Source organism: Bombus vancouverensis, chromosome 18 (genome assembly GCF_051014615.1).
Source record: "Bombus vancouverensis nearcticus chromosome 18, iyBomVanc1_principal, whole genome shotgun sequence".
NCBI lineage: Eukaryota > Metazoa > Arthropoda > Insecta > Hymenoptera > Apidae > Bombus > Bombus vancouverensis.
Window position 1 is genome coordinate 3,372,090 of NC_134928.1, and position 24,279 is coordinate 3,396,368.

Sequence of the window (24,279 nt, forward strand, 5' to 3'; positions counted from 1 at the left end):
AGCATGAAGACTGATTAATAATCGTTCGGAAAGTGTGCGAGCGATTATCCGCTCGCTAAGGGGAAGGCTTATTTTTCTATGGACGCCGCAGCGCGGTCTTAATGGTATTACGGGGATGAAGCTCGTCCGAAATTGGCCGGCCCTTTGTATTTTGATTATCGTCGGATTATTTTAATCACATTAGCGATCCGCGCGGTAACGCCGATCCGCCTGTTACAGTAAGGAGCTTCTCGCAAAATCAATCTCGCGTCTAATGGGAAGATGGCGCTTTTCATCCCCCAGAGACCACTCCCGTTTTGCGTACCGACTACCCTTCGTCTCCAGAATCGTTTTCCACCACCCCCTACTTCCTCGATACAACGATATCTCCGAATGTTCGAACGGTATCTACTAAATGTTCTCAATTAGAATAGCTTCTCTTAACTTTGGACGACTAGAAAAATATGCAGGGGAAATTATGTTTTCTTTCTTGTATTTCTTCTATTTAGATTTCATTTTTTTTTTTAAATTATTTTGATAAAAATATGGATTTGTTTATGTTGGTAATAAAGTATACGTTTACTATAAACGACAAATGAAATTTGTCTTTTTCACCAAATAGCTGTACATAATATAAGTGACTATACAAATAAGTATAAGTAGCTATACATAGATATACGTCGGCTATACATATTTTCGACATACACACGAGTACATTTATTCTACGGCTGAACATAATCGCTGTTATTGACGCATACACGCGTTATCAGAATCACCTCATTCACTACGCAGTTTTTGGCTTCTCGAGATTACGCGCTCCTACAAAAATGGTTGCCTGTTATGGCTATTGAAGGATACACGTAATATTGCGTGAATCATCTTCGAAAACCGAGAACGATCATCCCAGAACGTGACACATTATCGAACAGCGGTGTAGAATACAGATTCAAGAGCCCGATCCAAAAGTACAGTAGTCCTGGACTTTTCTCATGCTCCTCTCCTAACGTCCAGCCACGTGGGACTCGATTCACTCGTATAAGAGGGTCAAACGACACTGCACTCGCTTCAAACTATCATACTCAACCCACCACTTCCGCGATAATCGGCAACAATTTCAATATTCAGCAGCCACGTCGATGACAGATCTTCTACGAGCTGCCGTCGAAACGGAGAATTCGCAACGCGGAAGCAATAACAGTGTTCGACTGGTCGACCACGTTCCAAGGTACAAGGTGTACGTAGAATCTAGCGGTCAACTGAACGATTTCAAAAAAGAAGGGAAAATAAAAGAAACGAACGCGAAATTGATCGCGGCGCGTTCCGACGTCCCTGCTGGCGGCTGCGATTAGAATATGCCGCGTGTACCTGTAATTAGATAGCAGCTCGAGGACGACTCGTACAAATCGCCAGGATTACGGGTGAGCAGTGTTTCTAGCTGTGTATCCGCGGGTATTAACCGGCGCCTCTATCTCGAAATACCGCAAAAATTCTGACGAATGGCCACGATCGGTCATCCGTCCGCACGCTTTCTTCCCAGCCGGCCGAACCTTCCTATTAGCGTGCCTTGGTCATTTGCTTATTCTACCGGTGTCGCGAATGTTTCTTGCGTCACGAATCTATTTGCTGGGAATCGCAGTTTGTTTCACAGTTCACTTCGTACAGGTGTTGTTCCTTCATGCACAATATTAATGATCGTTTGATTTTTATTTTGGCTTTCCTTGGATGGACAGTGTTCCTTGTTCAGTGGATAAGTTGGTACGCATTGGTTGAGGAGGGTCATGTTCGTCGATGATCGTGTGATGTCGTTTGGCTGAGTTGGGGAATCTGATGAAAGTTGTTGGAGCATTGTAACGGTTCCAGTCATAGTTTGTGAATTGTTGTTTGACGTAGCTGTGCTTGATACTTGATGAAGGAGCACTCATCTTAGACCTCGTATCGTGTTTAGCAGCAATATACGAGGCAGTGTAAGCAGACTGTGCGTGCTCTGATCGATTGATGACTGCTCTTCTCCTGCTCCCTCTATTGACTCTCGTAATATTGTAACGGTATGAACTTTACAGTAGATTTTGCTATCCAAAAACGTGATACACCATCGATCAGTACCTTTTGTAACGTGACAAACCATCGGTAAATTTGTATCTCCTCTTAGATCCCACTCATCTGAATATTCCAAACTAATGAAACTAACCCACGCAAGGATATCAGGTAGTGTCCAGTCAGGCTAAATATAAGAAAGAATATTATTTACTGTTGAAGTAACTACTTCAAGTATGTATAACCGTGACCTGGAGAGTACTATTACACAGAAACATTCTAAATGAGGAGCAGTGCATATTATTGTACCCTTGAGTATACATTATGTCTTGGGTTGCAAGGTCTAGGAACAAAGGAACTGATGAACATTTTTCTATTTATGTTCCTTGTAGCCTTTAGCTAAAACCATAAGGTTAACTTTGTTGGTAATGTCCTTTGCTATAGATGAACGTGCTCCCTATCATGTTCTTATTGTATTGTAACACTGAAAGAGAGAGGATCACAAAAGCATACACTATACCTGCACTTTTACTTATTTCAATATATTCTTCTATTACAAATTCATCCACTGGTTTCTCTATCAGTCAACCTCAACAGAATATGAAACTAACACTGACTAATCTTTGAGCAGCTTCAAGCTAAATATAAACTTTACCGCGTTGCACGATACAAGAATGAATCCTAAGAATATGTTAAACAACACATCCTTGATCTTGACGTAAAAAGGTTAGCTTTTTTGGTAATGTCCCTTTGCTATAAATACATGAACGTGCTTCTTATCATTCTATTGTCTAGTAACACTAAGAGAGTAAGGATCTGAATCAGTATAAACTTATACTTATATCTTTGATTATTTCAATATACTTTTCTATTACAAATCCATCCACTCGTTCTTCAATCAGTTAACCTTAATCTCAACATTTACCACACACAAGTGTATATGAAGTATATTCCTTCAATGCACAAATATATCTGTTATCTACTTTTATTGATGACTATTGACCAAGAACATATTACATTATCAATCTGCGTAAAGGGATCAAGTATTGGCTTAGCAACTAAGTGGTTGTGGTTTTTGTCAACACCACCTAATAACAAAATCCACAATCACTTACTTGCCAAGCCAATACAAATAGTCACTTGAATAAAAACAATTCCACGTGCAATTTCTCTACCTGCTTTACAACAAACAGTAAAACAATATCAAGCAATGAGTAACTACATCAAACCTATCCTTCATCCCTTTACACTTCTGAAACTTGTCTCATTGGAATGCATCACTTTAATTTCCCCCTAACAAAATATTTTCAAAACAGAGTACCAAGAGGTACAATTACCTTATTTAAATATTTATTGGCTTGGCAGCTAAGTGATTGTGGATTTTGTCAATACCACCTAATGACAAAATCCGCAACCACTTAGTTGCCAGCCCAATAGTATCTATGCAGTCTCACTCGATCCACCGTTTCAAGAATAGGGGCAAAAGTTGTCAAGCATCCAAACCTCATCCAACAAACTCAAGCCTGGCCAAGTCACAAAACACCAACCACTGCAACGATTCGACAAACCACTGCGTGCAAACCTTTCAAGCCAGCGCCACGCCACAACTTGCCCCACACGTTGGTATATCAAGGATCAAAGAGCAGCGATGAATTATTAGTGAGTGGTCTGCGTTTGCGGTGTCGTGACGTTTATCTCGACCGGTGGTGCACGGCGTGGTATAGTAATTTCAGAGGCGTGCAGAGTCGATCGTGAGCCACGGCTGGTAGCGGTCGTGCAACCAGGCAGCTGTCCTGGGTCGCGGTTTCGTTGCTATTTGCCGGTGGTGGTTCGCGTGATCAGCCGAGGGATCCTCGTGCATAACGTTGGCTGCGACGCCGCCGGTGCCGCGAGCACAGATTTGTTATCGCGACGATGCAGATAGAATCGAAAAAATGAAACGGCCGCCGTGTAACCGGCAATTCTCCGAGCTGCCGGCAATGAATCAAAGCGACGTGGCAGCGCGGCGCGGCGTTCAGATCCGCTTCCTCGACGCGTGCATTTTCCCCGATCCCTGGGTCCGCTTGAAAACCTGCGATCCACATCGATATATCCTTTAGTCGTAATTAGCGCGGCCTCGGCTACAAGGTCTCTGAAACACGTTCATACATTTTTATAAGAACCTACAGTTAGTTGGTTGATGAACCGAGTTGCAGGCGGAAGAGGGTGGTTTCTTCCACCAGTCGTTTGCATTTCTTTGCTCGCTCCGTTGCCCAAGAGGAAGCCTGATCGAATTGCAAGTACTTGTTAGTTTTTGGCCGAACATTGCCATGGATTTCGTCATTTCCACAGGAATCTTTTCAAATACCTGCAACACATTTTTACAATATTAAACTTAACGATGAAAGTATAGCGTCGGATTATCAGAGCATAGAATCATAACACAAATTTTCATCTGGTCGATTAAGAATCTTGTACTTGGTTCAAGTACCATTAACTTTTGAACCATCCTGTATATTTAAAATCCTAACCTTAGATCTACCAACGTTATACATAAAGAGATGCCGTACACATAAACATAGTGTTCCAATCTCTCACAAATACGTAGTTTCTCTCTGCTCATTCCCGTAAGAAAACAAATGATCTGCCAAAATACAGTATCCGAAAAGCAATCTGCTCGGTATCCTTGGAACAACACGTCCGGCCCCACCCAACGAAGAAGAGGCCCCGAGAACATCTCATCCGAAAAACCGAATGCCCATCCATGGTCTTCTCTCCAACCCTATCATCAATTGCCGCATCCCTCGTATCAAAGCATTGCCTTGGAAAAAAAATGCGGTTCGCGGTACGAAGGACAAGGATCGCGCGGCCACGAAACGAAATTCGAAAAGAAGGAGGGACGACAGCTCGGAGGAAGGTGGCTGGTGGAAAGAGTTGTGGTGAAGGAGCCGAGAGAGGCACTCACGGAGATGCACGCACGGGTCGAAGGTGGTCGCTCCACCCCGATGATTGCAGGTTGCATCGGCACGCCTTCGGACTCGGCTTGGCCAGTGTGGTTCGCGCGCGCGCGCTCGGCCGCACACACGTCCCCTTCGCGGTCTCCGGCTCTCTCTTTCTTCGGTGCATCCAATTTTCTTGCAGGAAGAAGGGCCTGTACTCGTCCGCGGCCACCATAATCACGTTGCACGCGGCCAACATGGCCGCCGTAGCGTGGCAGCGCCAGCTGCAGCGCCGCGCTCCTCCTGGCTCCGCGCCTTTTTTCCCTGTTTTCGCCTTTTCTGCCCTTTCATTAATTTTTCGTCGCGGTTTTCCTCTTTCTCGGCCCTCCTCTTGCCTCGTTTCGATGCGTGCGTTTCAACGTTGCTTCTTTCTGTCTCTCTCGTTTCTCTCCCCCCTCCTCCTCCTCCCCCCTCCCCCCTCTCGCTCTTTCTTCCGAATATTTTTCTCTCTTCTTTCATTACTGTTATCTCGCGATTCCTCTTACCGGTTCGTTCTTACTAACCGCGTTTTTGCGTCACTCGTACTAGAACGAAAGGAACAAAGCGACGAGAAGTTATGCTAATGCGAGCTTCGAGTTCTTGGAAGAAGCCTCGGTTTCGCGAAAAATGCCACGGCCACACGGACACGCGAGAGGGCTGTTGCGGCCGTAGTCGAGCGCAGGAAGCAGGTAATAACAAGGTGCGCCCTGTCGTTACGTGCTTCTTGCATATGGTTTAGAGCGGATTACGAGCAGCGCGAGGACATCACGCGTGTGCTCCCACTGAACTTGCTCTAATGAACGAAAGGACTTCCCCCACCCTGTCTAATGAAAGCGGCCGTCTGCACGTAAACCTCCGCTGGGTAAACGAAACGCCATTCGTATCTTCCCCCTCGATACTCGCGCTACAATTTCTTCATCGTTTTCACCGACTCGACCTGTTCCCTGATCTCCTGCTTTCGTTAAGAGCTGATGGCGGTGGGAGAAGCTGGAATGTTCCGTGGAATGGACCATCAGGGTTATTCAAACTCGAAGTCATGAATCTACATAGGAAACTTTATGTCGATGTCACTTGAACATGCAGATACTTCGACAAGAGAAGTTGAGCATGAACCGAGTTTCTTCCGCTTTCTTCTTGCGAATTTTTGTTAAATATTTTAACTTTGTTGATATTTAACTATTCGCAATGTTAGTCTTATTCACTTTAAAAAGCACTACACTGTTACGGTACGAGGCTTACCATGGTACTACAGTGTCGCAGACAGATCGTCTTACATGACCGGCGAAATATACGAAATCATACGAAAACATACGAAAGCATACGTGATCATAGGCGCGAACGGTGGCGTGACCCGAGCGTAGTGGGGGGTCGTCTCCGAGAGAAGACAAAGAAAAAGATCGAAGGGCAATCAGTATCATTTGAGGATTCAAACGTTGTGCATCGAGAGGTCCAGACGAATAAAATTAAAGTCGATTAGTCTAACGAATATACCGAGAAATATCATAAAGTCGGGTCGAATTCCGGTATCAAACTAATTGTATTTATCATTAAATAATTTGTGACGTGCTCATTATAATATTAAATATTGTTAAATATGCAAGTTCATATTAACCCTGTTAATTCAGTGTTAAACTCATTTGTTATCTTAATCGAAACAGGGGAACGACTAATTCGCGGCGTCGGTTATCCGAATCGTAGCGAGAATTTACGCCTCTCGCTGACACGTTTTCCTCGTCTCTCCGCGAACGGTTGTGACATATACTGTGCTAAAAAGTTACAGAATTAGGACCTGTGTCACATTAATTTTTATGATACTTCTTACGACTGTGTTTTAATAATAATGTGTCAAATATTCTAAAAGTAGTATCTTAAAATTTCAAAATGAAGATTAGTTAATCTCTACCACAATATCGTATAACTAACCTAACCTGTCTACAAAACAGTTGTCCAGTGTTCTTCTCATAATCAGTTCCATAGAACCAATGGTAAGTAACCCTCTTATTAATCCTGTAATTGTTTAGAACAGTATATTTCAAATCTTTTTCAAATTCTTCCAACTTCTTTTTCAAATTCACTGATCCACTAACTTATAATTAATGCAATTGTTATAATGTAACATTTTGTTATAATAGTATAATTGTTTGGAAAAAATGAGAGAAGTCGTTGATACACTGTATGTAAATACTATCAGGAAAAATTGTACAGAGATCGTTTGCCATCGACAAGAATCGCGATACGAAGGTCCGAAAGTGGGAAACAGTCGGAGTGGCTGGAAACTGGAGCAGCAAAGTGGGAAATATTTTGCGGACTGCGGTGGCCAAGCGCGGTTCTTGCCTGGCTTGCCGTTAATTGATTATGGCTCGTACGGGCCGTGAACCCCAAAAAGCAAAGCGACCATCGCGGCCATTCCGGGTAGCGCCACCCTTCGCGTTTAGTTTTGTTCGTTTCCCTTGCCGTTTCCAGGCTACGCCTTCGTATAAATCTGTAATGAGCCACAGTTTACGACGATTCCACCCCCACACTCCCCTTTTCTCCCCCATGCGTTTCCTCCGGCGATTTATCCGCCACAAATTACCCGATCGCCCGTACACCCCGTCATCAGCCAATGAATAATTTTTCCATCGTTAGATCAAGTTTCTCCAAATACGTCTCACAGTCGATAATTATCTGTTTGATCGACAGAGCTTTGAAGGTTAATCTACCTTTCTTTCTCTTTTACTCTTTTTTCTTATTATTGATTTTTATCATTGGAAAAATGAATTACATTTATGAAAATTAGAATTATCTCTTGCAAAATCGCTCGACGATGAATTTTGGAAATTAGAAATTACAAGTAACGAAATTGGTTACAAGTAACGAAATCTTATAGGTTATTAGTCACAATATTCGATTGAGCGTAGAACTTTGAAATTGTAAATGCAAAATCTACGTCACTTTACTAATATTATTGAATTATTGAATTTTATTATTAGAATGAAACTGATTAGAATTGTTGAAGTGGTCATCGCTTCTAAGAAAACTCTACATCTGGTCTTTTTAGTTTTCTCAACCACTGAAGCCATCGACAGCGTATGGACAATAGACTGGGACGAAGGTAGACCATAGACAGTAGACAGGCGACGATGGCTATGGGGTTTCAGTTATGGGCTTTTCAGCTCAAATTATATTCCTACTTGTACTTTGTTTTTTAAAAACGTCTCAATTTTAGTATCAAAATGGCTGATTGTATAATAAGTACTTGAGAGACCAACCGATTAATCTTGACGAAGCTGGTCCACTCAACTTCCGTGTAACTGATTTGCGCTTTTGATGCCGAGGGGAAAGTTATGCTCTTTTCAACAACCAGCTACGCTATACTACTTACAATTTTTTCGAAATCTCCGTCTATAAAACATCAATATCAAAAGATCAGAAAGAACGACAGAAAGTTTCTCAGCTAACCTTATTTCAACTTTCACGTTTCGAGTGAACGAAAAATGTAATTTCTAGATAATTTCATCGCCATATACGAAATCGAAAGATCAACCTATAGAGTTCAATAAACCGGTCACTGTGAGAGTTAATGGAGAACAGGCGATGGCGAGATTTCACGCTCACCCGAAGCGGTCTAGAATTTCGAGCAGTCGAGATGATCGAGGGGTTATCGATTAACTGCGGATGGGCCGCGTGCTATCGGTTCTCTACCTGTTTCGGACACGGAACCGGCTGTCTTCTCGTTTGTTTCCAAGTCTCGTCACTCATTTTTCATGCGTTTACGCGGTCCTCGACGCCGAAAGGAACAGAACAAGAGAGATATACTAAAGCAAGAGGAAAAGGAAGCGGCTCTGTTGTTCACGTCAGTCGATAGAGCGGCTCTTTCCGTCCTTTGTTCTAGCCCGCAAGTTTTCTTCCTGCGGGCCAAGGGGAAACAAAAGACAAATTACAAAGACGGCCATCATGTGACCCTTCCCACCTGTCTATAGGCAACTGGCCCGGCCAACGAGCCGAACCAGATACGAAGAATTCCAAGCAGGACCACTTTCTCCATTCGTATTCTTCTCTTGTTTTCATCTAGTTTTTGGTACTACGAAACAACAAATTTCCCAGTATGACGAGTTTCGAATTTTTCGCTTTTACAACTGCAAACGCTTTTGACAGAATTAATAAATGGCGTATGGCGCTGGGAGCGCTTAGCGCGCTCCTGCGCTTTTTTGAACGCTGTAGGAGTGTGTTTGGCATGCAAATGTGCAGATTTTTAATTTGTATTTGGTTATTATATTTTTTATTCTGTCTTCCTCTGTGTCTGATCGCATCGCTTAATCGAAGAACGGTGCTGCTATCACTGAATTCGTTTTCGTCGCAAGTGTCGTTCGCTGCATCGGATAAATCATCGAACGACGATTCACTTTGACTTTCGTTCTTTTACATCTTTGTGTCATTTTGATGCTTTTATAGAATTAGGGTCTGTTTCGTAGAATAATTTTTGTTAGAAATTGTCGGTAGCAGATTGAAAATGGAAATGATTTTTAAGAAGCTGTTTCCTTAGAAATTAAAAGACCAACTTTGAAATAACAAAATGTACAACGATAAAACACTTTATAAGATGCGCTAGACGATCGGCACAGATCTACCGATGTACTGGCTATACTGACTGCTTGTTTTTACATGCTTGGAATGTCAACATTCGGTTGTTTTGCTAATCATTTGTCAGAAGAATGCGCGTAGCTTCATTACCCTGGTAACGTAACAAAAACAATTGTCTCTGGTTGCTTAAGTCATCGATTCAGACGAAAAAACATGAAAATGAGATATCTCGTGACCCGGCCACAACGTTCAAATTGCTAAAAACCACACATCTCGTGACTCGTACGCAATGTGTTATTTACTTGGTTATATTCATTATATTATTATAACCAAACTAGTATATTTACAAACATACATATTAAAAATTGATAGTTTCAGTGTTACAAAATACCTGGAGGATGTTTTTTCATTGACTGCAACATAGTCGTATGGATTTTAAATTCAAGATTTGGACGTAAAGAATTGTTTTTTGGGACAGTTAGAGGGAACTGTATTATTAGGTTGGCAACTAAGTGATTGCGGATTTTGTCATTAGGTGATATTACAAAATATGTTGTATTTTTTAGAAAATTTAATTTCTCAAGGAAGATGAAGTTTCTTTTGTATCATAATCGCAAAGCTTTCAATTTCTTGACCCATTTAGACGAAATGTCCGAGCGCTCAGTAAGAAATTCCACATAAATCTTCTAAGAGAACGAAGAGAAGAAATAAAAATGGTGCGATGAATGGTGACGTAGAAATTCTGATTTTCATGAAGGAGCGTGTCATTTCGTTTTGCTCAAAGGAAACTGCAACTGAACCGCTCAAACAACCGCTCAAAGGAGAATATGCGAAGCGACGGCCGACGGCCCGTACTCGCTCGATGAATGACGAAGACCGCTTTAACAAGACCACAGTTATTTTAATGCAACTGTCTGAAACTCATTTCGATGTCATTTACCGTCATTATTTTTCAATCGTGAAGTTTCCATCTCGAGAACGCTGCTGTCTTTGCAAATTGTATTACATAATTTTTTTATTTTATAATTCGGGCTACTCTATGAGCTTTTCAATGTACAAAACATTTACTATAACATAAATAGGTATATTGTAATATATAAATTTAGTACAATCTTAGTTAACAAAATTCTAGCTACAACTTTAGAAATTTAGAATTTGGAACAATTTATTTTGCAAATTCAATTTCTCTAAATTCCATGTTATATTCGAAGGAATTGGGCAATTTTCACGGGAAATCACAGGCAGGAAATTTTTCCTGTAAGGTGTTGCAGGAAAACACAGAGAGAGAGAGAAGCATTTTCGAAAGCGTGTCACAGTATTTCGAAATATAAATTCTATTTCTGTGGCGCGTGTTGCTCCACGCTCCACCGTTCACGCGTCACTCGCCGCTGTTCATTCTGAGAGCCAAAACCTGACAGTCCGTCATCCCCTTGGCCACTCAAGACGAGAATGAGACTCGACGCTATCGACCATGGTATTTTTGCTGCCACCGAAAGTAGCCATTCCGGCTGTTATTTCTGTACGCAGACGAATGGTCAAAGCTCTATCAAAACTTTGCCCGCCTCCTTGCGAATCGTCAAGAAACTTCCTTAATTTTCTTCCTCTTATAGATATTTCAAGCTTGACAAATTTGGAATTGCAAATTTTATGTAATTTTTTAAATAGAACTCAAATTCTGTATATATTGGCTTGGCAACTAAGTAATTGCGGATTTTGTCATTGGGTGGTATTGACACAGTTGCCAACCTAATATATAGTTCACACCAATAATCCTCGTTTGGTATTATATTTATTATTTGGCATTGGAGAATGATGAATAAATTTCAAGCTGCAACGAGGATGATGAGTGGAATTTTGTTTTTGGATTGCAGAAATATTCCTTGGAATTTCATGCAATATTTAGTGGTATTGTGTTTTATGTCGGTTTCTACGTATTACACTCAATCTGTTAAGTTGGCAAGTAAGTGATTGCGGATTTGTTGTTAGGTTATATTGACAAAATCCCCAATCACTTAATTGCCAACCCAATATATGCAGAATCTGAGTTACAATATAAAATTTGAGTTATAATACATAAAAATATTCAAATATCCTAAATTATTGGGTTGGAAATTAAGTAATTGAGGATTTTGCCATTGGGTGGTATTGACACAGTTGCCAACCTAATATATAGTTCACACCAATAATCCTCGTTTGGTATTATATTTATTATTTGGCATTGGAGAATGATGAATAAATTTCAAGCTGTAACGACGATGATGAGTGGAATTTTGTTTTTGGATTGCAGAAATATTCCTTGGAATTTCATGCAATATTTAGTGGTATTGTGTTTTATGTCCGTTTCTACGTATGACACTCAATCTGTTAGGTTGGCAAGTAAGTGATTGCGGATTTTGTTGTTAGGTTATATTGACAAAATCCCCAATTACCTAATTGCCAACCCAATATATGCAGAATTTGAGTCATAATGTATAAAAATATTCAAATACCCTCATATAAAACCATACCTCAAAATTCAATAACTTAATTTCTTTCTTTGCCTTCTAAAAAAAAATCACAAGAAAACGCTGTCTTAGAACATTCTAATTCAGGACACCCCATTAATAGCACTGGTTTCTGAATCAACGTGGTTCAGTAGAATGATGGAAATTTGACAAAAAATTAATGAACAAACCGTGGCAATTTAAAGATGCAAAATTCCGTAGAGTACATGTTATATGCAAAAATATGTAAAATATTTCAAATACATATATCAGGTTATAATATTGGGTTGGCAACTAAGTGATTGCTGATTTTATCAATACCACCCAATGACAAAATCCGCAATTACTTAGTTGCCAACCCACTAATTTGGCATATTTGAATATTTTTCCAAAACTTCTGACTCCCACAAACCAATAACATTGGAGTTCTACCATTTATCTTCTACATATAACAACTACAAAATCCTTGCCATAAATAATCTCCCATTAAATCAACGAAACAAATAAAATCGTGGATATTAAATAGAAGCACACAGACTCTGACGAAGTGCAGAAATGACAAAATTTCCATGCCCCGATATATCGGCTCTCGAGTGAAAATCCAGTCGAGATTACCAGAGATTTACACGACTTTCAAGATCCACTATTACATCACCGGCGAATCAAAAGACGCGTTCAATACAGAATAACCTCCGACATGCCATCAGCAACAAAAGAGGCAGCAAGTGCCGTCGGACAGAAATCATTCGAAACCGTCTTAGCGAGGAGAAAAAAATCAGACGTCGAAACGGCGACGAGCGATAAATCACGTCTTTTGTGCCGACTTCTTATTTTCATTCCTTACGGACACTTACGTCATCGATGACTAATATATTCCCTGGGTGGTACGCGAGGAAAGAATCACTTAGTGAGGCGGCTCTCCCCGCACGTTATTTGTTATCGCGCGATTTAGGACGCGTTTCGTTCCATCGGTTGCAACAAAGGTTCGCGTGCGACGCGTTTTCTGTCCGTCTAATACATCTCGATGGCATGGCGTCGTGTTTCGCGGACACACACCGCGCCAAACCGCCATTTATTTCTAGTGTGTGAAAAAGCGCGCTCGGTGCGAAAGGTTAATAGCTTTCGCCTCGGTAGTTTATATCAGTAATTTCTTGTCCATCGTTTCGTCATTATCCGCCAGGTTTCCTCTTTCGTCGCGAGCCGCCTCTCGTTTCTTTCTGAACTTTTCCACACGTGTTCGCGCAATACCTGAGCAAAACCACCATATATCCTGGCACTTTAGGCCAGTTTCAATCTAACTGGCACAGTTTCCAAAGATCCTCAATTATAATGTTTATGGCGAGAGATATTTTGTAATTTTGAAAGAAGCAGAAAAGTTCCAGGTCTAAATACGAAGGCAATTTTGGCAATATAATAGCTTTGTAAGAAATAGGAAATTTCACGTGTGTTCTTTTGCTATAGTCTTCGTATATGAGGTGTATAAGTCGCGTCCGTGATGATTGTGGCTGGTGGGGGTACTGCTATATTTTCTTCCTATTTAGAATCATGGAATAAAAATTGAACTTCGGTCGCTGGGATTCGATCCCGCGTTCCGAACGTTCGTAACCTAATGCGCTAACCACTGCGCTACCGTCGTCCGTTATTTGTTTATGTCGAGCGGCGGTATTTGTGGTGTCGAGTGCCGCCACATATATAATATGATATACCCTAGGAAAATAAAAATGTTAATATTAAAATTTCTACTATAGAAAGCCATAAATTGTTCATATCGCTGCTTGCATATTTATAAATGCGTCAGTTTTGCGTTAGAGAGCAAAATTATTATTTACGTGGCTATCAAGTTGGCCTTAGTTTTACAACAACACCGGCTCACCTTCAGTCGTTTTGCGACGCCACAAGTGGAAGGTCGTACTGCTTTCGCGAATAATCGCATATCTTACGTTAAGTCAGCCATATAATGTCTTTGCAATGACTCACCAACACGTTTCTTTGTAAATTCTAAAACGTCTCTGCTCTGAAGTTCACATTTTGTCAATTATCCCACCATCGGATCAGAGTAACGATATATCGAAAATGTGGGGGAAAATATTTTTGTCGAAATTAAACAACCAAAATGGCACAAAGATTCGGCTGAACGGTGGTACAAACGTTTGCAAAAGGGAGCACAGAGTAGCACGAGACACAACCAATAGGCGTGGAATATCGGCTGATTGACAGGTTCGTCCAGCCAATCGCGAGACCGAAATGCTGATGAGGCCCACGTCAATCACGCGATACTTCCATCTCGCCCGGCACGCACCCCTCTAACCACCCTTATCCTCTGAAAAGCCCACGCGCGGGATTTGCCGAGTTTCGAGCACGCCACCCTCTCTTTTCTGCACGCTCTCGTTCTTCCACCATCGCCCCTCTACCCCTCGGCCACAGCCATTCGGTTTCAATAATTATGGTTCGTGCGGTTCCAACCAAGACAAGCTGCGATTTCGCGTTCAAAATGTCGACCGAAGATTGTTCTTTACTATCGACGAACTTTTGTAGAATAAAGTGGAGGATGGAGGAATTGGGTTGCCAACTAAGTGATTGCGGATTTTGTCATTACCACCTAATGGTAACCTAATTACCAACCTAATAATTACAATAAGGAACACTTAAAACAATGTTATTGGTTGCAAACCATTCTTATCACACACTGTGTATCTAAAAATCTGTCAGCCATCGGCATCTCATATCTTGTTTCTTCCCCTTAACTTAATTTTCAACGAGCAATAAATGCCCAGATACTAAACTCACCGTAGAAAATTCAACTGCGGATAAAATGAAGAAAGGAAACCAACGAAACTGAATTGCAGTAAAAAGCTGCGTAAACCATTTCCAAATACTATAATTATTCTACAAAATTCCTTCTACGAAAATGTAAAAGAAAACTAAGCGAAGCCAAATGGAACTATTGGGTTGGAAACTAGACAGATATGTGCAGAAATTAACGAAAGTTGACATTGTGAGCTTTACATACACTGGTAGTCGGTAAATTATGCATTGATTGACGATAAAATATCTTATGAATAATATCTTCCAAATTAATTGTGAAAATAAAAATTCCTAGGTTTTCATAGATTTTACCTTATCAGTTATGGGTGAATTTGAAAACATTATGGAATCCGAGTAATTGGACTGTGAATAAGCAGAGATTTTCTGCGTCCATTAAATACCATAGTGAATACTATACATATATCAGATATTTAATATACCATTTCATATTGTTTGCATCTTTTGCATTTTTGCGGTCTCATATTAGGTTGGCAACTAAGTGATTGTCAATGCCACCTAATGACAAAATCTGCAATCACTTAGTTACCAAGCCAATAACACGATCTTAAAAGTGAATTCTCCTTTCATAATTGTGAAAAACAAAATTGTGAGAAAAGTTTACCATCTAATGATAAAATCCGCCATCACTTAGTTGCCAACCTAATACTTCGAAAGTACAGAATTGGACGTAGGCAGTAGCGAAGATCGAATAGGTGAATTTAGCTCTGCTGTGTTTTATGGATCATTCTGAACTCTCGATCTTGTTATTTTTCTATTGCTGAGAAATTTTAATTAGTAGTATTAACACATAGAACGCTGGTCATGGATATTATGACGACTGCTAATATTTATTTAATATTCATATTGGATTTATTATAAATCTGCAACATGTTACTTTCAATAAAATAAAATTGGTAAAAATTTTCTAACAAATGGAATAAATAGATGTGTTGGTAATAAAAATCAGATCCGCCACAAACGCGTTAAAGTGGATGGTAGGGGCAAGTTAATTGAGATTGTAATTATTTATACAGGAAATGAAGACATTATAGAGCTGGTAGTACGGTTTAATGATTATTATCAGTTTCATGTTCTCTGAGAACCATGCGGTAGGACGATTACGAGATACACTGATAATATCAATTGTCAGAAAGAATATTATACCAGTAATGGCAGGAGTGTAATTATACAGCGGTATTTTTTACCGTAAGAAGTCAGTGCACTTGTTAATTTACTACGCCACCGCACTTCTCGTCGTGAAAAGGTTGCTCGAAAAAAATATCACAAAGAACGTGTTTAACCAAAAAAAGGTATCCTTCACGCCTGATCATCAACGATTAACCCAGATACGCCTATCATGCTTACAAAAGAATTATTGCAAGCTACCTAATTTTATTTTACTCGGCACTGTCCATAACCTTTCAGAAATCTGTCAACAATAATCAAAGACTTAATTTGTACATTGTATTTAGAAAGCAAAATCAACTACTCTGAGAAATATCAGAAACAAAATTCAAGCTTATTTGACCGAAAAATATTTCTTCATTTTCCTTTGTATTATATTTGTTTACTCAGCACTGTCCATAACCTTCCAGAAATCTGTCAACAATAATCAAAGACTTCATTTGTACATTGTATTTAGAAACCAAAATCAATTACTCTGAGAAATATCAGAAACAAAATTCAAGCTTATTTGACCGAAAAATATTTCTTTATTTTCCTTTGTATTATATTTGTTTACTCAGCACTGTCCATAACCTTCCAGAAATCGGTTATATTTCTTTACTCAGCACTGTCCATAACCTTTCAGAAACCTGTCAACAATAATCAAAGACTTAATTTGTACATTGTATTTAGAAACCAAAATCAATTACTCTGAGAAATATCAGAAACAAAATTCAAGCTTATTTGACCGAAAAATATTTCTTTATTTTCCTTTGTATTATATCTCTTTACTCAGCACTGTCCATAACCTTCCAGAAATCGGTTATATTTCTTTACCCAGCACTGTCCATAACCTTTCAGAAATCTGTCAACAATAATCAAAGACTTAATTCGTACATTGTATTTAGACACCAAAATCAATTACTCTGAGAAATATCAGAAACAAAATTCAAGCTTATTTGACCGAAAAATATTTCTTTATTTTCCTTTGTATTATATTTCTTTACTTAGCACTGGCCATAACCTTTCAGAAACCTGTCAACAATAATCAAGGACTTAATTTGTACATTGTATTTAGAAAGCAAAATCAACTACTTTGAGAAATATCAGAAACAAAATTCAAGCTTATTTAACCAAAAAATATTTCTTTATTTTCCTTTGTATTATATTTCTTTACTCAGCACTGGCCATAACCTTCCAGAAATCGGTTATGTTTCTTTACTCAGCACTGTCCATAACCTTTCAGAAACCTGTCAACAATAATCAAGGACTTAATTTGTATATTGTATTTAGAAAGCAAAATCAACTACTTTGAGAAATATCAGAAACAAAATTCAAGCTTATTTAACCGAAAAATAATTCTTTATTTTCCTTTGTATTATATCTCTTTACTTAGCACTGTCCATAACCTTCCAGAAATCGGTTATATTTCTTTACCCAGCACTGTCCATAACCTTTCAGAAATCTGTCAACAATAATCAAAGACTTAATTCGTACATTGTATTTAGACACCAAAATCAATTACTCTGAGAAATATCAGAAACAAAATTCAAGCTTATTTGACCGAAAAATAATTCTTTATTTTCCTTTGGATTGTATTTCTTTACTTAGCACTGGCCATAACCTTCCAGAAACCTGTCAACAATAATCAAAGACTTAATTCGTACATTGTATTTAGAAAGCAAAATCAAAGTACTATGAAGAATATCAAAAACAAAATTCAAGCTCATTTGACCGAAAAATAATTCTTTATTTTCCTTTGTATTATATCTGCGAAGAAAAAATTCTATCACAGTCGTATGTCGCAGAATCTAACATTAGCCCACCTCGCGTTAATCGTTCTTTATCGACTGTTGTTAATTCTGAAATCGCAGAAGCTTTAGTTACGAATCGGCCGGTTGATAAATGACATTGTGTCGATAAAAGGTAAACCCGTTTTTTAAACAAATTCTACTTCGTGACCACGATCCACGCCTTTAATACTTAGCAATGAATACAAAAATTTCCACGCTATTACGGATCGTTTCCCGGAATCTCTGGCGCGTTATCGTCGTTCGAGCAATATCGAACCGCGTTCCGATGCGAGTCGCGATAACGATGCCGCGTGATACTTAATGGGACGAGAAAACGCGATCGATTCACGACTGTGGAACATCGAAAAGCGAGAAGAGGAAGAAGGAGGTAAAGATAGAAAGAAGAAAAAAGAGAGAAGAGCGAAATGGAGAGCACAGAGAAATCAGTGAAGCGTGCCGCGTTAAGTCAGACTTCACCTAAAGCTCGTTTTATCGCAGTTCTATAAATTCTGGCCGCGCGGCGCGTAGGCTGCGCCAGTGAATTCGCACGAAAACAGTGCTGCTAATTTCATAGGAGCCCGGATGATTTATGGTCGGCTGCAGCGTTCCGTTATTGCACCGGCCCGATGGAACAAGGATACGTCTCCGGCGCTGAACGTAAATGTCGGCTGGTGACGCGTTAATAGGCAGCTCGACCTTGACTTTTAAGCAGCGTAATTAACGAATCCGCGACACGCTGTGAAAGAAGAGGAAGGATCACGTTGCTCGATGGGATCTCCGATTCGTTGCTAATTTACTGGCCTGTGTATTTTGCCACGTGATTAGCTATATTAGAATTTTCATGTAACAGCCGAACGTGTACTTTCGTTCATAAGTTAGGATTTATGGTTTCTAGCGGATTTGATAATATATATATTGCTAAAAGTAATAATTAGAATGGGTAATTACAGATTTGAAAAATGAGACAGTATTATGAAGGATTTTATTGCGTCAACCAAGACAGCAGAAACGAGAAAGCCTTACAAACTACCAACATTGTAGCTACCAAGATTATTATGATATTAAGAAAATGTAGAAATAACGAATGTAATACGCGATGGTGTAATTATTTCGGCCAGTTTATACAGGCGACGAGAAATTTCTTATTAATGCAAGCTGCCTAGTGTAAGATAGAAAGCAAGCAAAAAATGCTGATGACAATGGATACGCTGGAAAAGAGACACTGACGAGGTAATCCTACTTACATTGAATTCACCCCTTAAAACCACAATTGAGGAAGGTAATGGATACCCTTTATAACCATTACACACTATACTTCATCCCCACAAATTCATCCTTCAGGATAGTAATATATCACTGAGAAATACCTACTCGTGTAACAACTTGGATATCGTTAGACCATGGCATGCACCGTATTACAATTGATGCGTGTTCTGACGAATGGAACGTTTGAAGAATGACACAGCTACCCTCGTAGAAATCTGTACGTTTGATTGTTCGTTGGAACGTTAGTTTCTTCAGAATCTGGTATTAGGTTGTCCGGAAAGTATCTTTCTATCGCAATTTGCGAATTACGTAAATATGTGTAAAAAATTTTTAGGGATCGGATCGTACAGATTTAGTAAATTTCTGAATTACGTAAACACGTGGAAAAATTTGTGAATTTACAAATAAATTTGTATATTATCTCAGTTTTAACTTTTATATAACTTTTTTAGCTTCCTAAAATTCTAGTAATATATTACTGTTCAGAAATCACGCCATATACAAAGATACACAAATTTTTAGGTTATCCGATTAGGTTATCTTACGAAAATTCGACAAAATAATATAAAAGAAAAAACATTGTGAGTCCATTGTTTCCTGGTAAAACGAAAGAAACTTTTCGGACAACCTAAAATCTAAGAGGTTAAGTACTAATATCGTATAATTAGTGCCTTCACGAAGTAACAATTGCCTGTTGCAATATCTAAACTGTGAAACAAACATTAATTTAGTTTCCATTTCTTCAGTTACGTTCATAAAAATTCGCAATTAATTTGTGCACTTCTATTGTACAATTTTATAAAATGTTTTATAAATTGTCTAGAAACGCACAAGCGATAATTTGCTAACTAATATTATTAACGAATTAACAAATTGTACATTATAGATAGACTGTTCAGAAATCATATACAAAGATATGATATGAGATAAAGTCATATACAAATTTTGAGGTTATCCGGTTAGGTTATCTTACGAAAATTCGACAAAATAATATAAAAGAAAAAACATTGTGCGTCCATTGTTTCCTGGTAAAACGAAAGAAACTTTTCGGACAACCTAATACAATAAACTAGAAAATTACCATCTGTTGGAAACGTACACAAAAGGTGTGCATACAAGGCAAACACAAACAGTGTCTTGAAAGCGATCAGATAGAAGTATCGACGGTTCGCCACGGCAAATCCCAAGATGGAAATATCGATAAGGGCCGTGTCACTCACGCGACGCTCCCACCCCTACTCTTGGTTACTCTATGAAAACTCCACGTGCAGACTTAGCTGCCCCCACCCCTTCGCCGCGTCCATCCTTCACCCTCCGCAAGCGCTTCTTTTTTATCTGGCTCGTCCCTTTCTCGGTCTCTCCTTCGACCCCTGACGACTCATCGCGGCGCGGAACCACCCTTCGCCCGCCGATCCACTTGCACGCCATGGGGTAGTTTAGCATCTCAGCCCTGCGAAACGGAACACACCCCCACCCCCGTGCACCCTGCTACAGCTAGTTCCTCGTCCCTTTTCCCTTCTACTGCTTTTTTATTCTGTTTTTATTATACGTGCGTCGTTTTTGAGAAAACAAACTCGCGTAATAATTGCGAAATACTGGGATTGTGGCAGCCAGATGTTAGGACGTTCAGGTGATCGGTTATGTCTTGTACAGAAGCGTCGACTGGGTGGAGAATTCGTTCTGTGATCGAACTGTTCGTTTGTATCGTAGGAGGATGATGGTTTTGGTTGCTCGGTGAAGAGCAATGCTATCGAAGGATGACCGATACGACGTTTGGAAGGACGAGAATCGGAAGAAATTAGTTTTCATAAAAGACTGTACGGTCGCGTTTCCTCCGGTTGTAGCAGAGAATGAAATTGTATAATAATTTAATCGATCATGAAACCAAGGGAATGATACTTCGAAGTAGCTGAGGAAATTCGAACTCTCAGAATCTTGGCTTGCGCCATTTGTTAACGCGAATCCTTTCGACAGGTATAATCATTTGAGAATGGAATTCTTAGAAGAAGAATGTAAAATACTCGAACGTTAGATACCTATCGTGTACAATATCGTGTCAGAGATACCGCAAAATCTCGTATCCTTTGAATTATCCGGCGTAGCAATCAAAGATCCTGTCGCTTCTGGGACACGATATGACGAAAAAAGGAAGGGGAAAAATAGCGTTCTGAGAAAGGAACGATTCAATTACTGTGGCGACAGTGAACAATCGTAAACGCTCTAAACGTCGTGTCCAAGGCGAGCCACTTCTAGCCAGCTCGATTTTCATACAAAGCGTACCGGCGACTGTTACGCGAGTGCTATTTCGTCATCGTCAGAGAAAAAGGAATTCCAGACGAAAAGGACGGAAAAAGAGGCGCACAAGCAGGAAGAGAAAAAAAAAACAGCGAGAAAAATCGTCCTGTTGCTGTTACAACGTGGATCATGTGGATCACGTTGATGGAGGTGGAAAAATCGATTTCAGCGAACGCGTTCAGTTAATTACCGTTGCTTTATCGGCCACACGCTTTCCCAGCTGAATTTTGCATTAAGCCGTGCGTCGGCCATTTAAATATTCCCTCCTTTGCGAGGTTCCCCAGGTTGGCTGTATGAACGCGCGAATGTGCAAGCATATAGACTTTGATTGAAATATTACCCGCGTGTCAGCCGCCTGGTAAAATCCTGTAATTACGATAGCGGACTATTAATGATTGTTTACATCGTTGCAGCACGTAAATTACTATACGCCCTTAACCAGGAAGAGCAACACAGAGCCGTAATAAACGTTGCTTCTTACTTTGAAGCCCTTTTCAGATGATCGCCAACCGTACGTGACTTCCTCTTCCTTCGTCGCGAAGCTTCCCTCGTTATCTCACGACAAGTTTCTTACCAGATAATAATTACCAGAGATGTTTCGCATCGACACGGAATACCGCCGGCTGAGAACTTAGCCGAAAGTTGCCAAGGAACGATGAAACTCGATGGAACGTCGAGCGAAACAGTGGCGACGTCTACATGGGGCATCTTCAACTACATGGGGCATTGTTCGCGCCATCGGTTTCCGACGTCGCCCCTCGCTCACACGCCTAAATAATCATTAATTAAGCTGCCGTTTGAGTGTGTCGTAATCGAGCAAAAAGCGAATGTTCGCTTTTACTCGATGCTAATGTTAACGTTCAATGGGTGTTCAGGGGTGACGATGTTTACGAAGCTCGTTTGCAGCTTCATCCTTTGACTCTACTAGATGGAGATGGAAAGAAGTAGTGTGACATAGCACAGGGACAAGGACAGTGTTTTTTTGCTTTACTTTAATTCTTTTCTTCTTTAGATATCGTACCTGACATTCTTTCATCAAATCGGGATGTGTTGAAATATTTTATTTCTTATCTTGTAAATATAGTTACATGAAGAATACATAGGAAGAATATAACTGTTGAGAATTTTGGATCTTAATAGCCGAAATAATGGTATAGGAACACTCAATTTACACTTAGAATTCATATTAGAATAGTTATATATTTATTTGATAAGCGATTTCAAAGATATTCATCGATACACATTTGCACGCGTCTCAGTACTTTCTTCCATATCCGACTGCTAACCGACTGAAGAGTTTACGTTCATTTGTTTTGGAGATGCACACACATACTTCCACACACTGATATTCACATACAAGTATTACCACTACGCAACTAACCTAGTCTAGCACAACAATTATACATATCTCAATAGTGGTACAATGTCTTCTGTTTGTAATATGAACTTCTAGAGAATGTTGAAACAAAGATTGGTATAAATTTCATTCTGTGTCTTGCATTTTACGACATTTTCACTTGTATTATGTTATATTCACTGTTTTGATAGTATTAGGTTATCCGGAAAGTTTCGTTCCTTTCATAAGGTGATAATAGATGAGCAACAATTTTTGTTTTCTATTTGTTGAGAGTTTTGGATCTTAATAGCCGAAATAATGGTATAGGAACACTAAATCTACACTTAGAATTCATATTAGAATAATTATATATTTAGTTGATAAGCGATTCCAAAGATATTCATCGATACATACTTGTACGCGCCTTTGCACTTTCTTCCATATCCGACTGTTAACCGACTGAAGAGTTTACATTCATTTGTTTTGGAGATGCACACACATACTTCCACACGCTGATATTCACATACGAGTATTACTACTACGCAGCTAACCTAGTCTAGCACAACAATTATACATATCTCAATAGTGGTACAATGTCTTCTGTTTGTAATATGAACTTCTGGAGAATGTTGAAACAAAGATTGGTATAAATTTCATTCTGTGTCTTGCATTTTACGACATTTTCACTTGTATTATGTTATATTCACTGTTTCGATAGTATTAGGTTATCCAGAAAGTTTCGTTCCTTTCATAAGGTGATAATAGATGAGCAACAATTTTTGTTTTATATTTGTTGAGAGTTTTGGATCTTAATAGCCGAAATAATGGTATAGGAACGCTAAATTTACACTTAGAATTCATATTAGAATAGTTATGTATTTAGTTGATAAGCGATTCCAAAGATATTCATCGATACACACTTGCACGCGTCTCTGCACTTTCTTCCATATCCGACTGTTAACCGATTGAACAGTTTATATTCCTTTGTTTTGGAGATGCACACATATACTTCCACACATTGATATTCACATACAAGTATTACTACTACGCAGCTAACCTAGTCTAGCACATACAATTATACATATCTCAATAATACCAAGTCCATTTTTGTTGAGTTTCTCATTTTTATGTCAGTCGATTATAAAAGAAGAGAAAGAGATTGAAGAAAATATTCATGCGACTACGAACAATTAGTTAGGGAAGAAGAAGATAATCTGATAGATTTGAAGATACATATCAATCTTCTAAAAGTAAGTGATGTTAAGTAATTGAAATCTGTTGATCATAGACAAAAGGAATGATTAGATAATGACAGATTGTCGAGAAATGTAAAGCTCAACCCTATCGACGATGACAATGAAAGAATCGTATTTTCCCCGAAAGGTCCGCGTAGATTTGTTAACGCGCGATGAGCATGAAACGCAATTACAATTTCTAAGCAATTCCCATTAACATAGCGATTAGGTGATTAATTAGCGAATCCGAATGTCTGTAACTTATCCGACGCGACGTACACCTGTCAAACGATCTAAGATTTACAATTCGATAACACGCTTTATACTCGGCGGTATATTTACGCTCTGTTAAGTACTCTCCCATTTAAT

General features: G+C 39.4%; 1 protein-coding gene across 1 annotated transcript in view; it reads left to right on the forward strand.

Moving 5' to 3' along the window:
* LOC117160380 (uncharacterized) overlaps window positions 1-24,279 on the forward strand; it is a 62,742-nt gene that overhangs the window by 33,975 nt on the left and 4,488 nt on the right. The gene's annotated exons all lie outside the window — the stretch shown is intronic.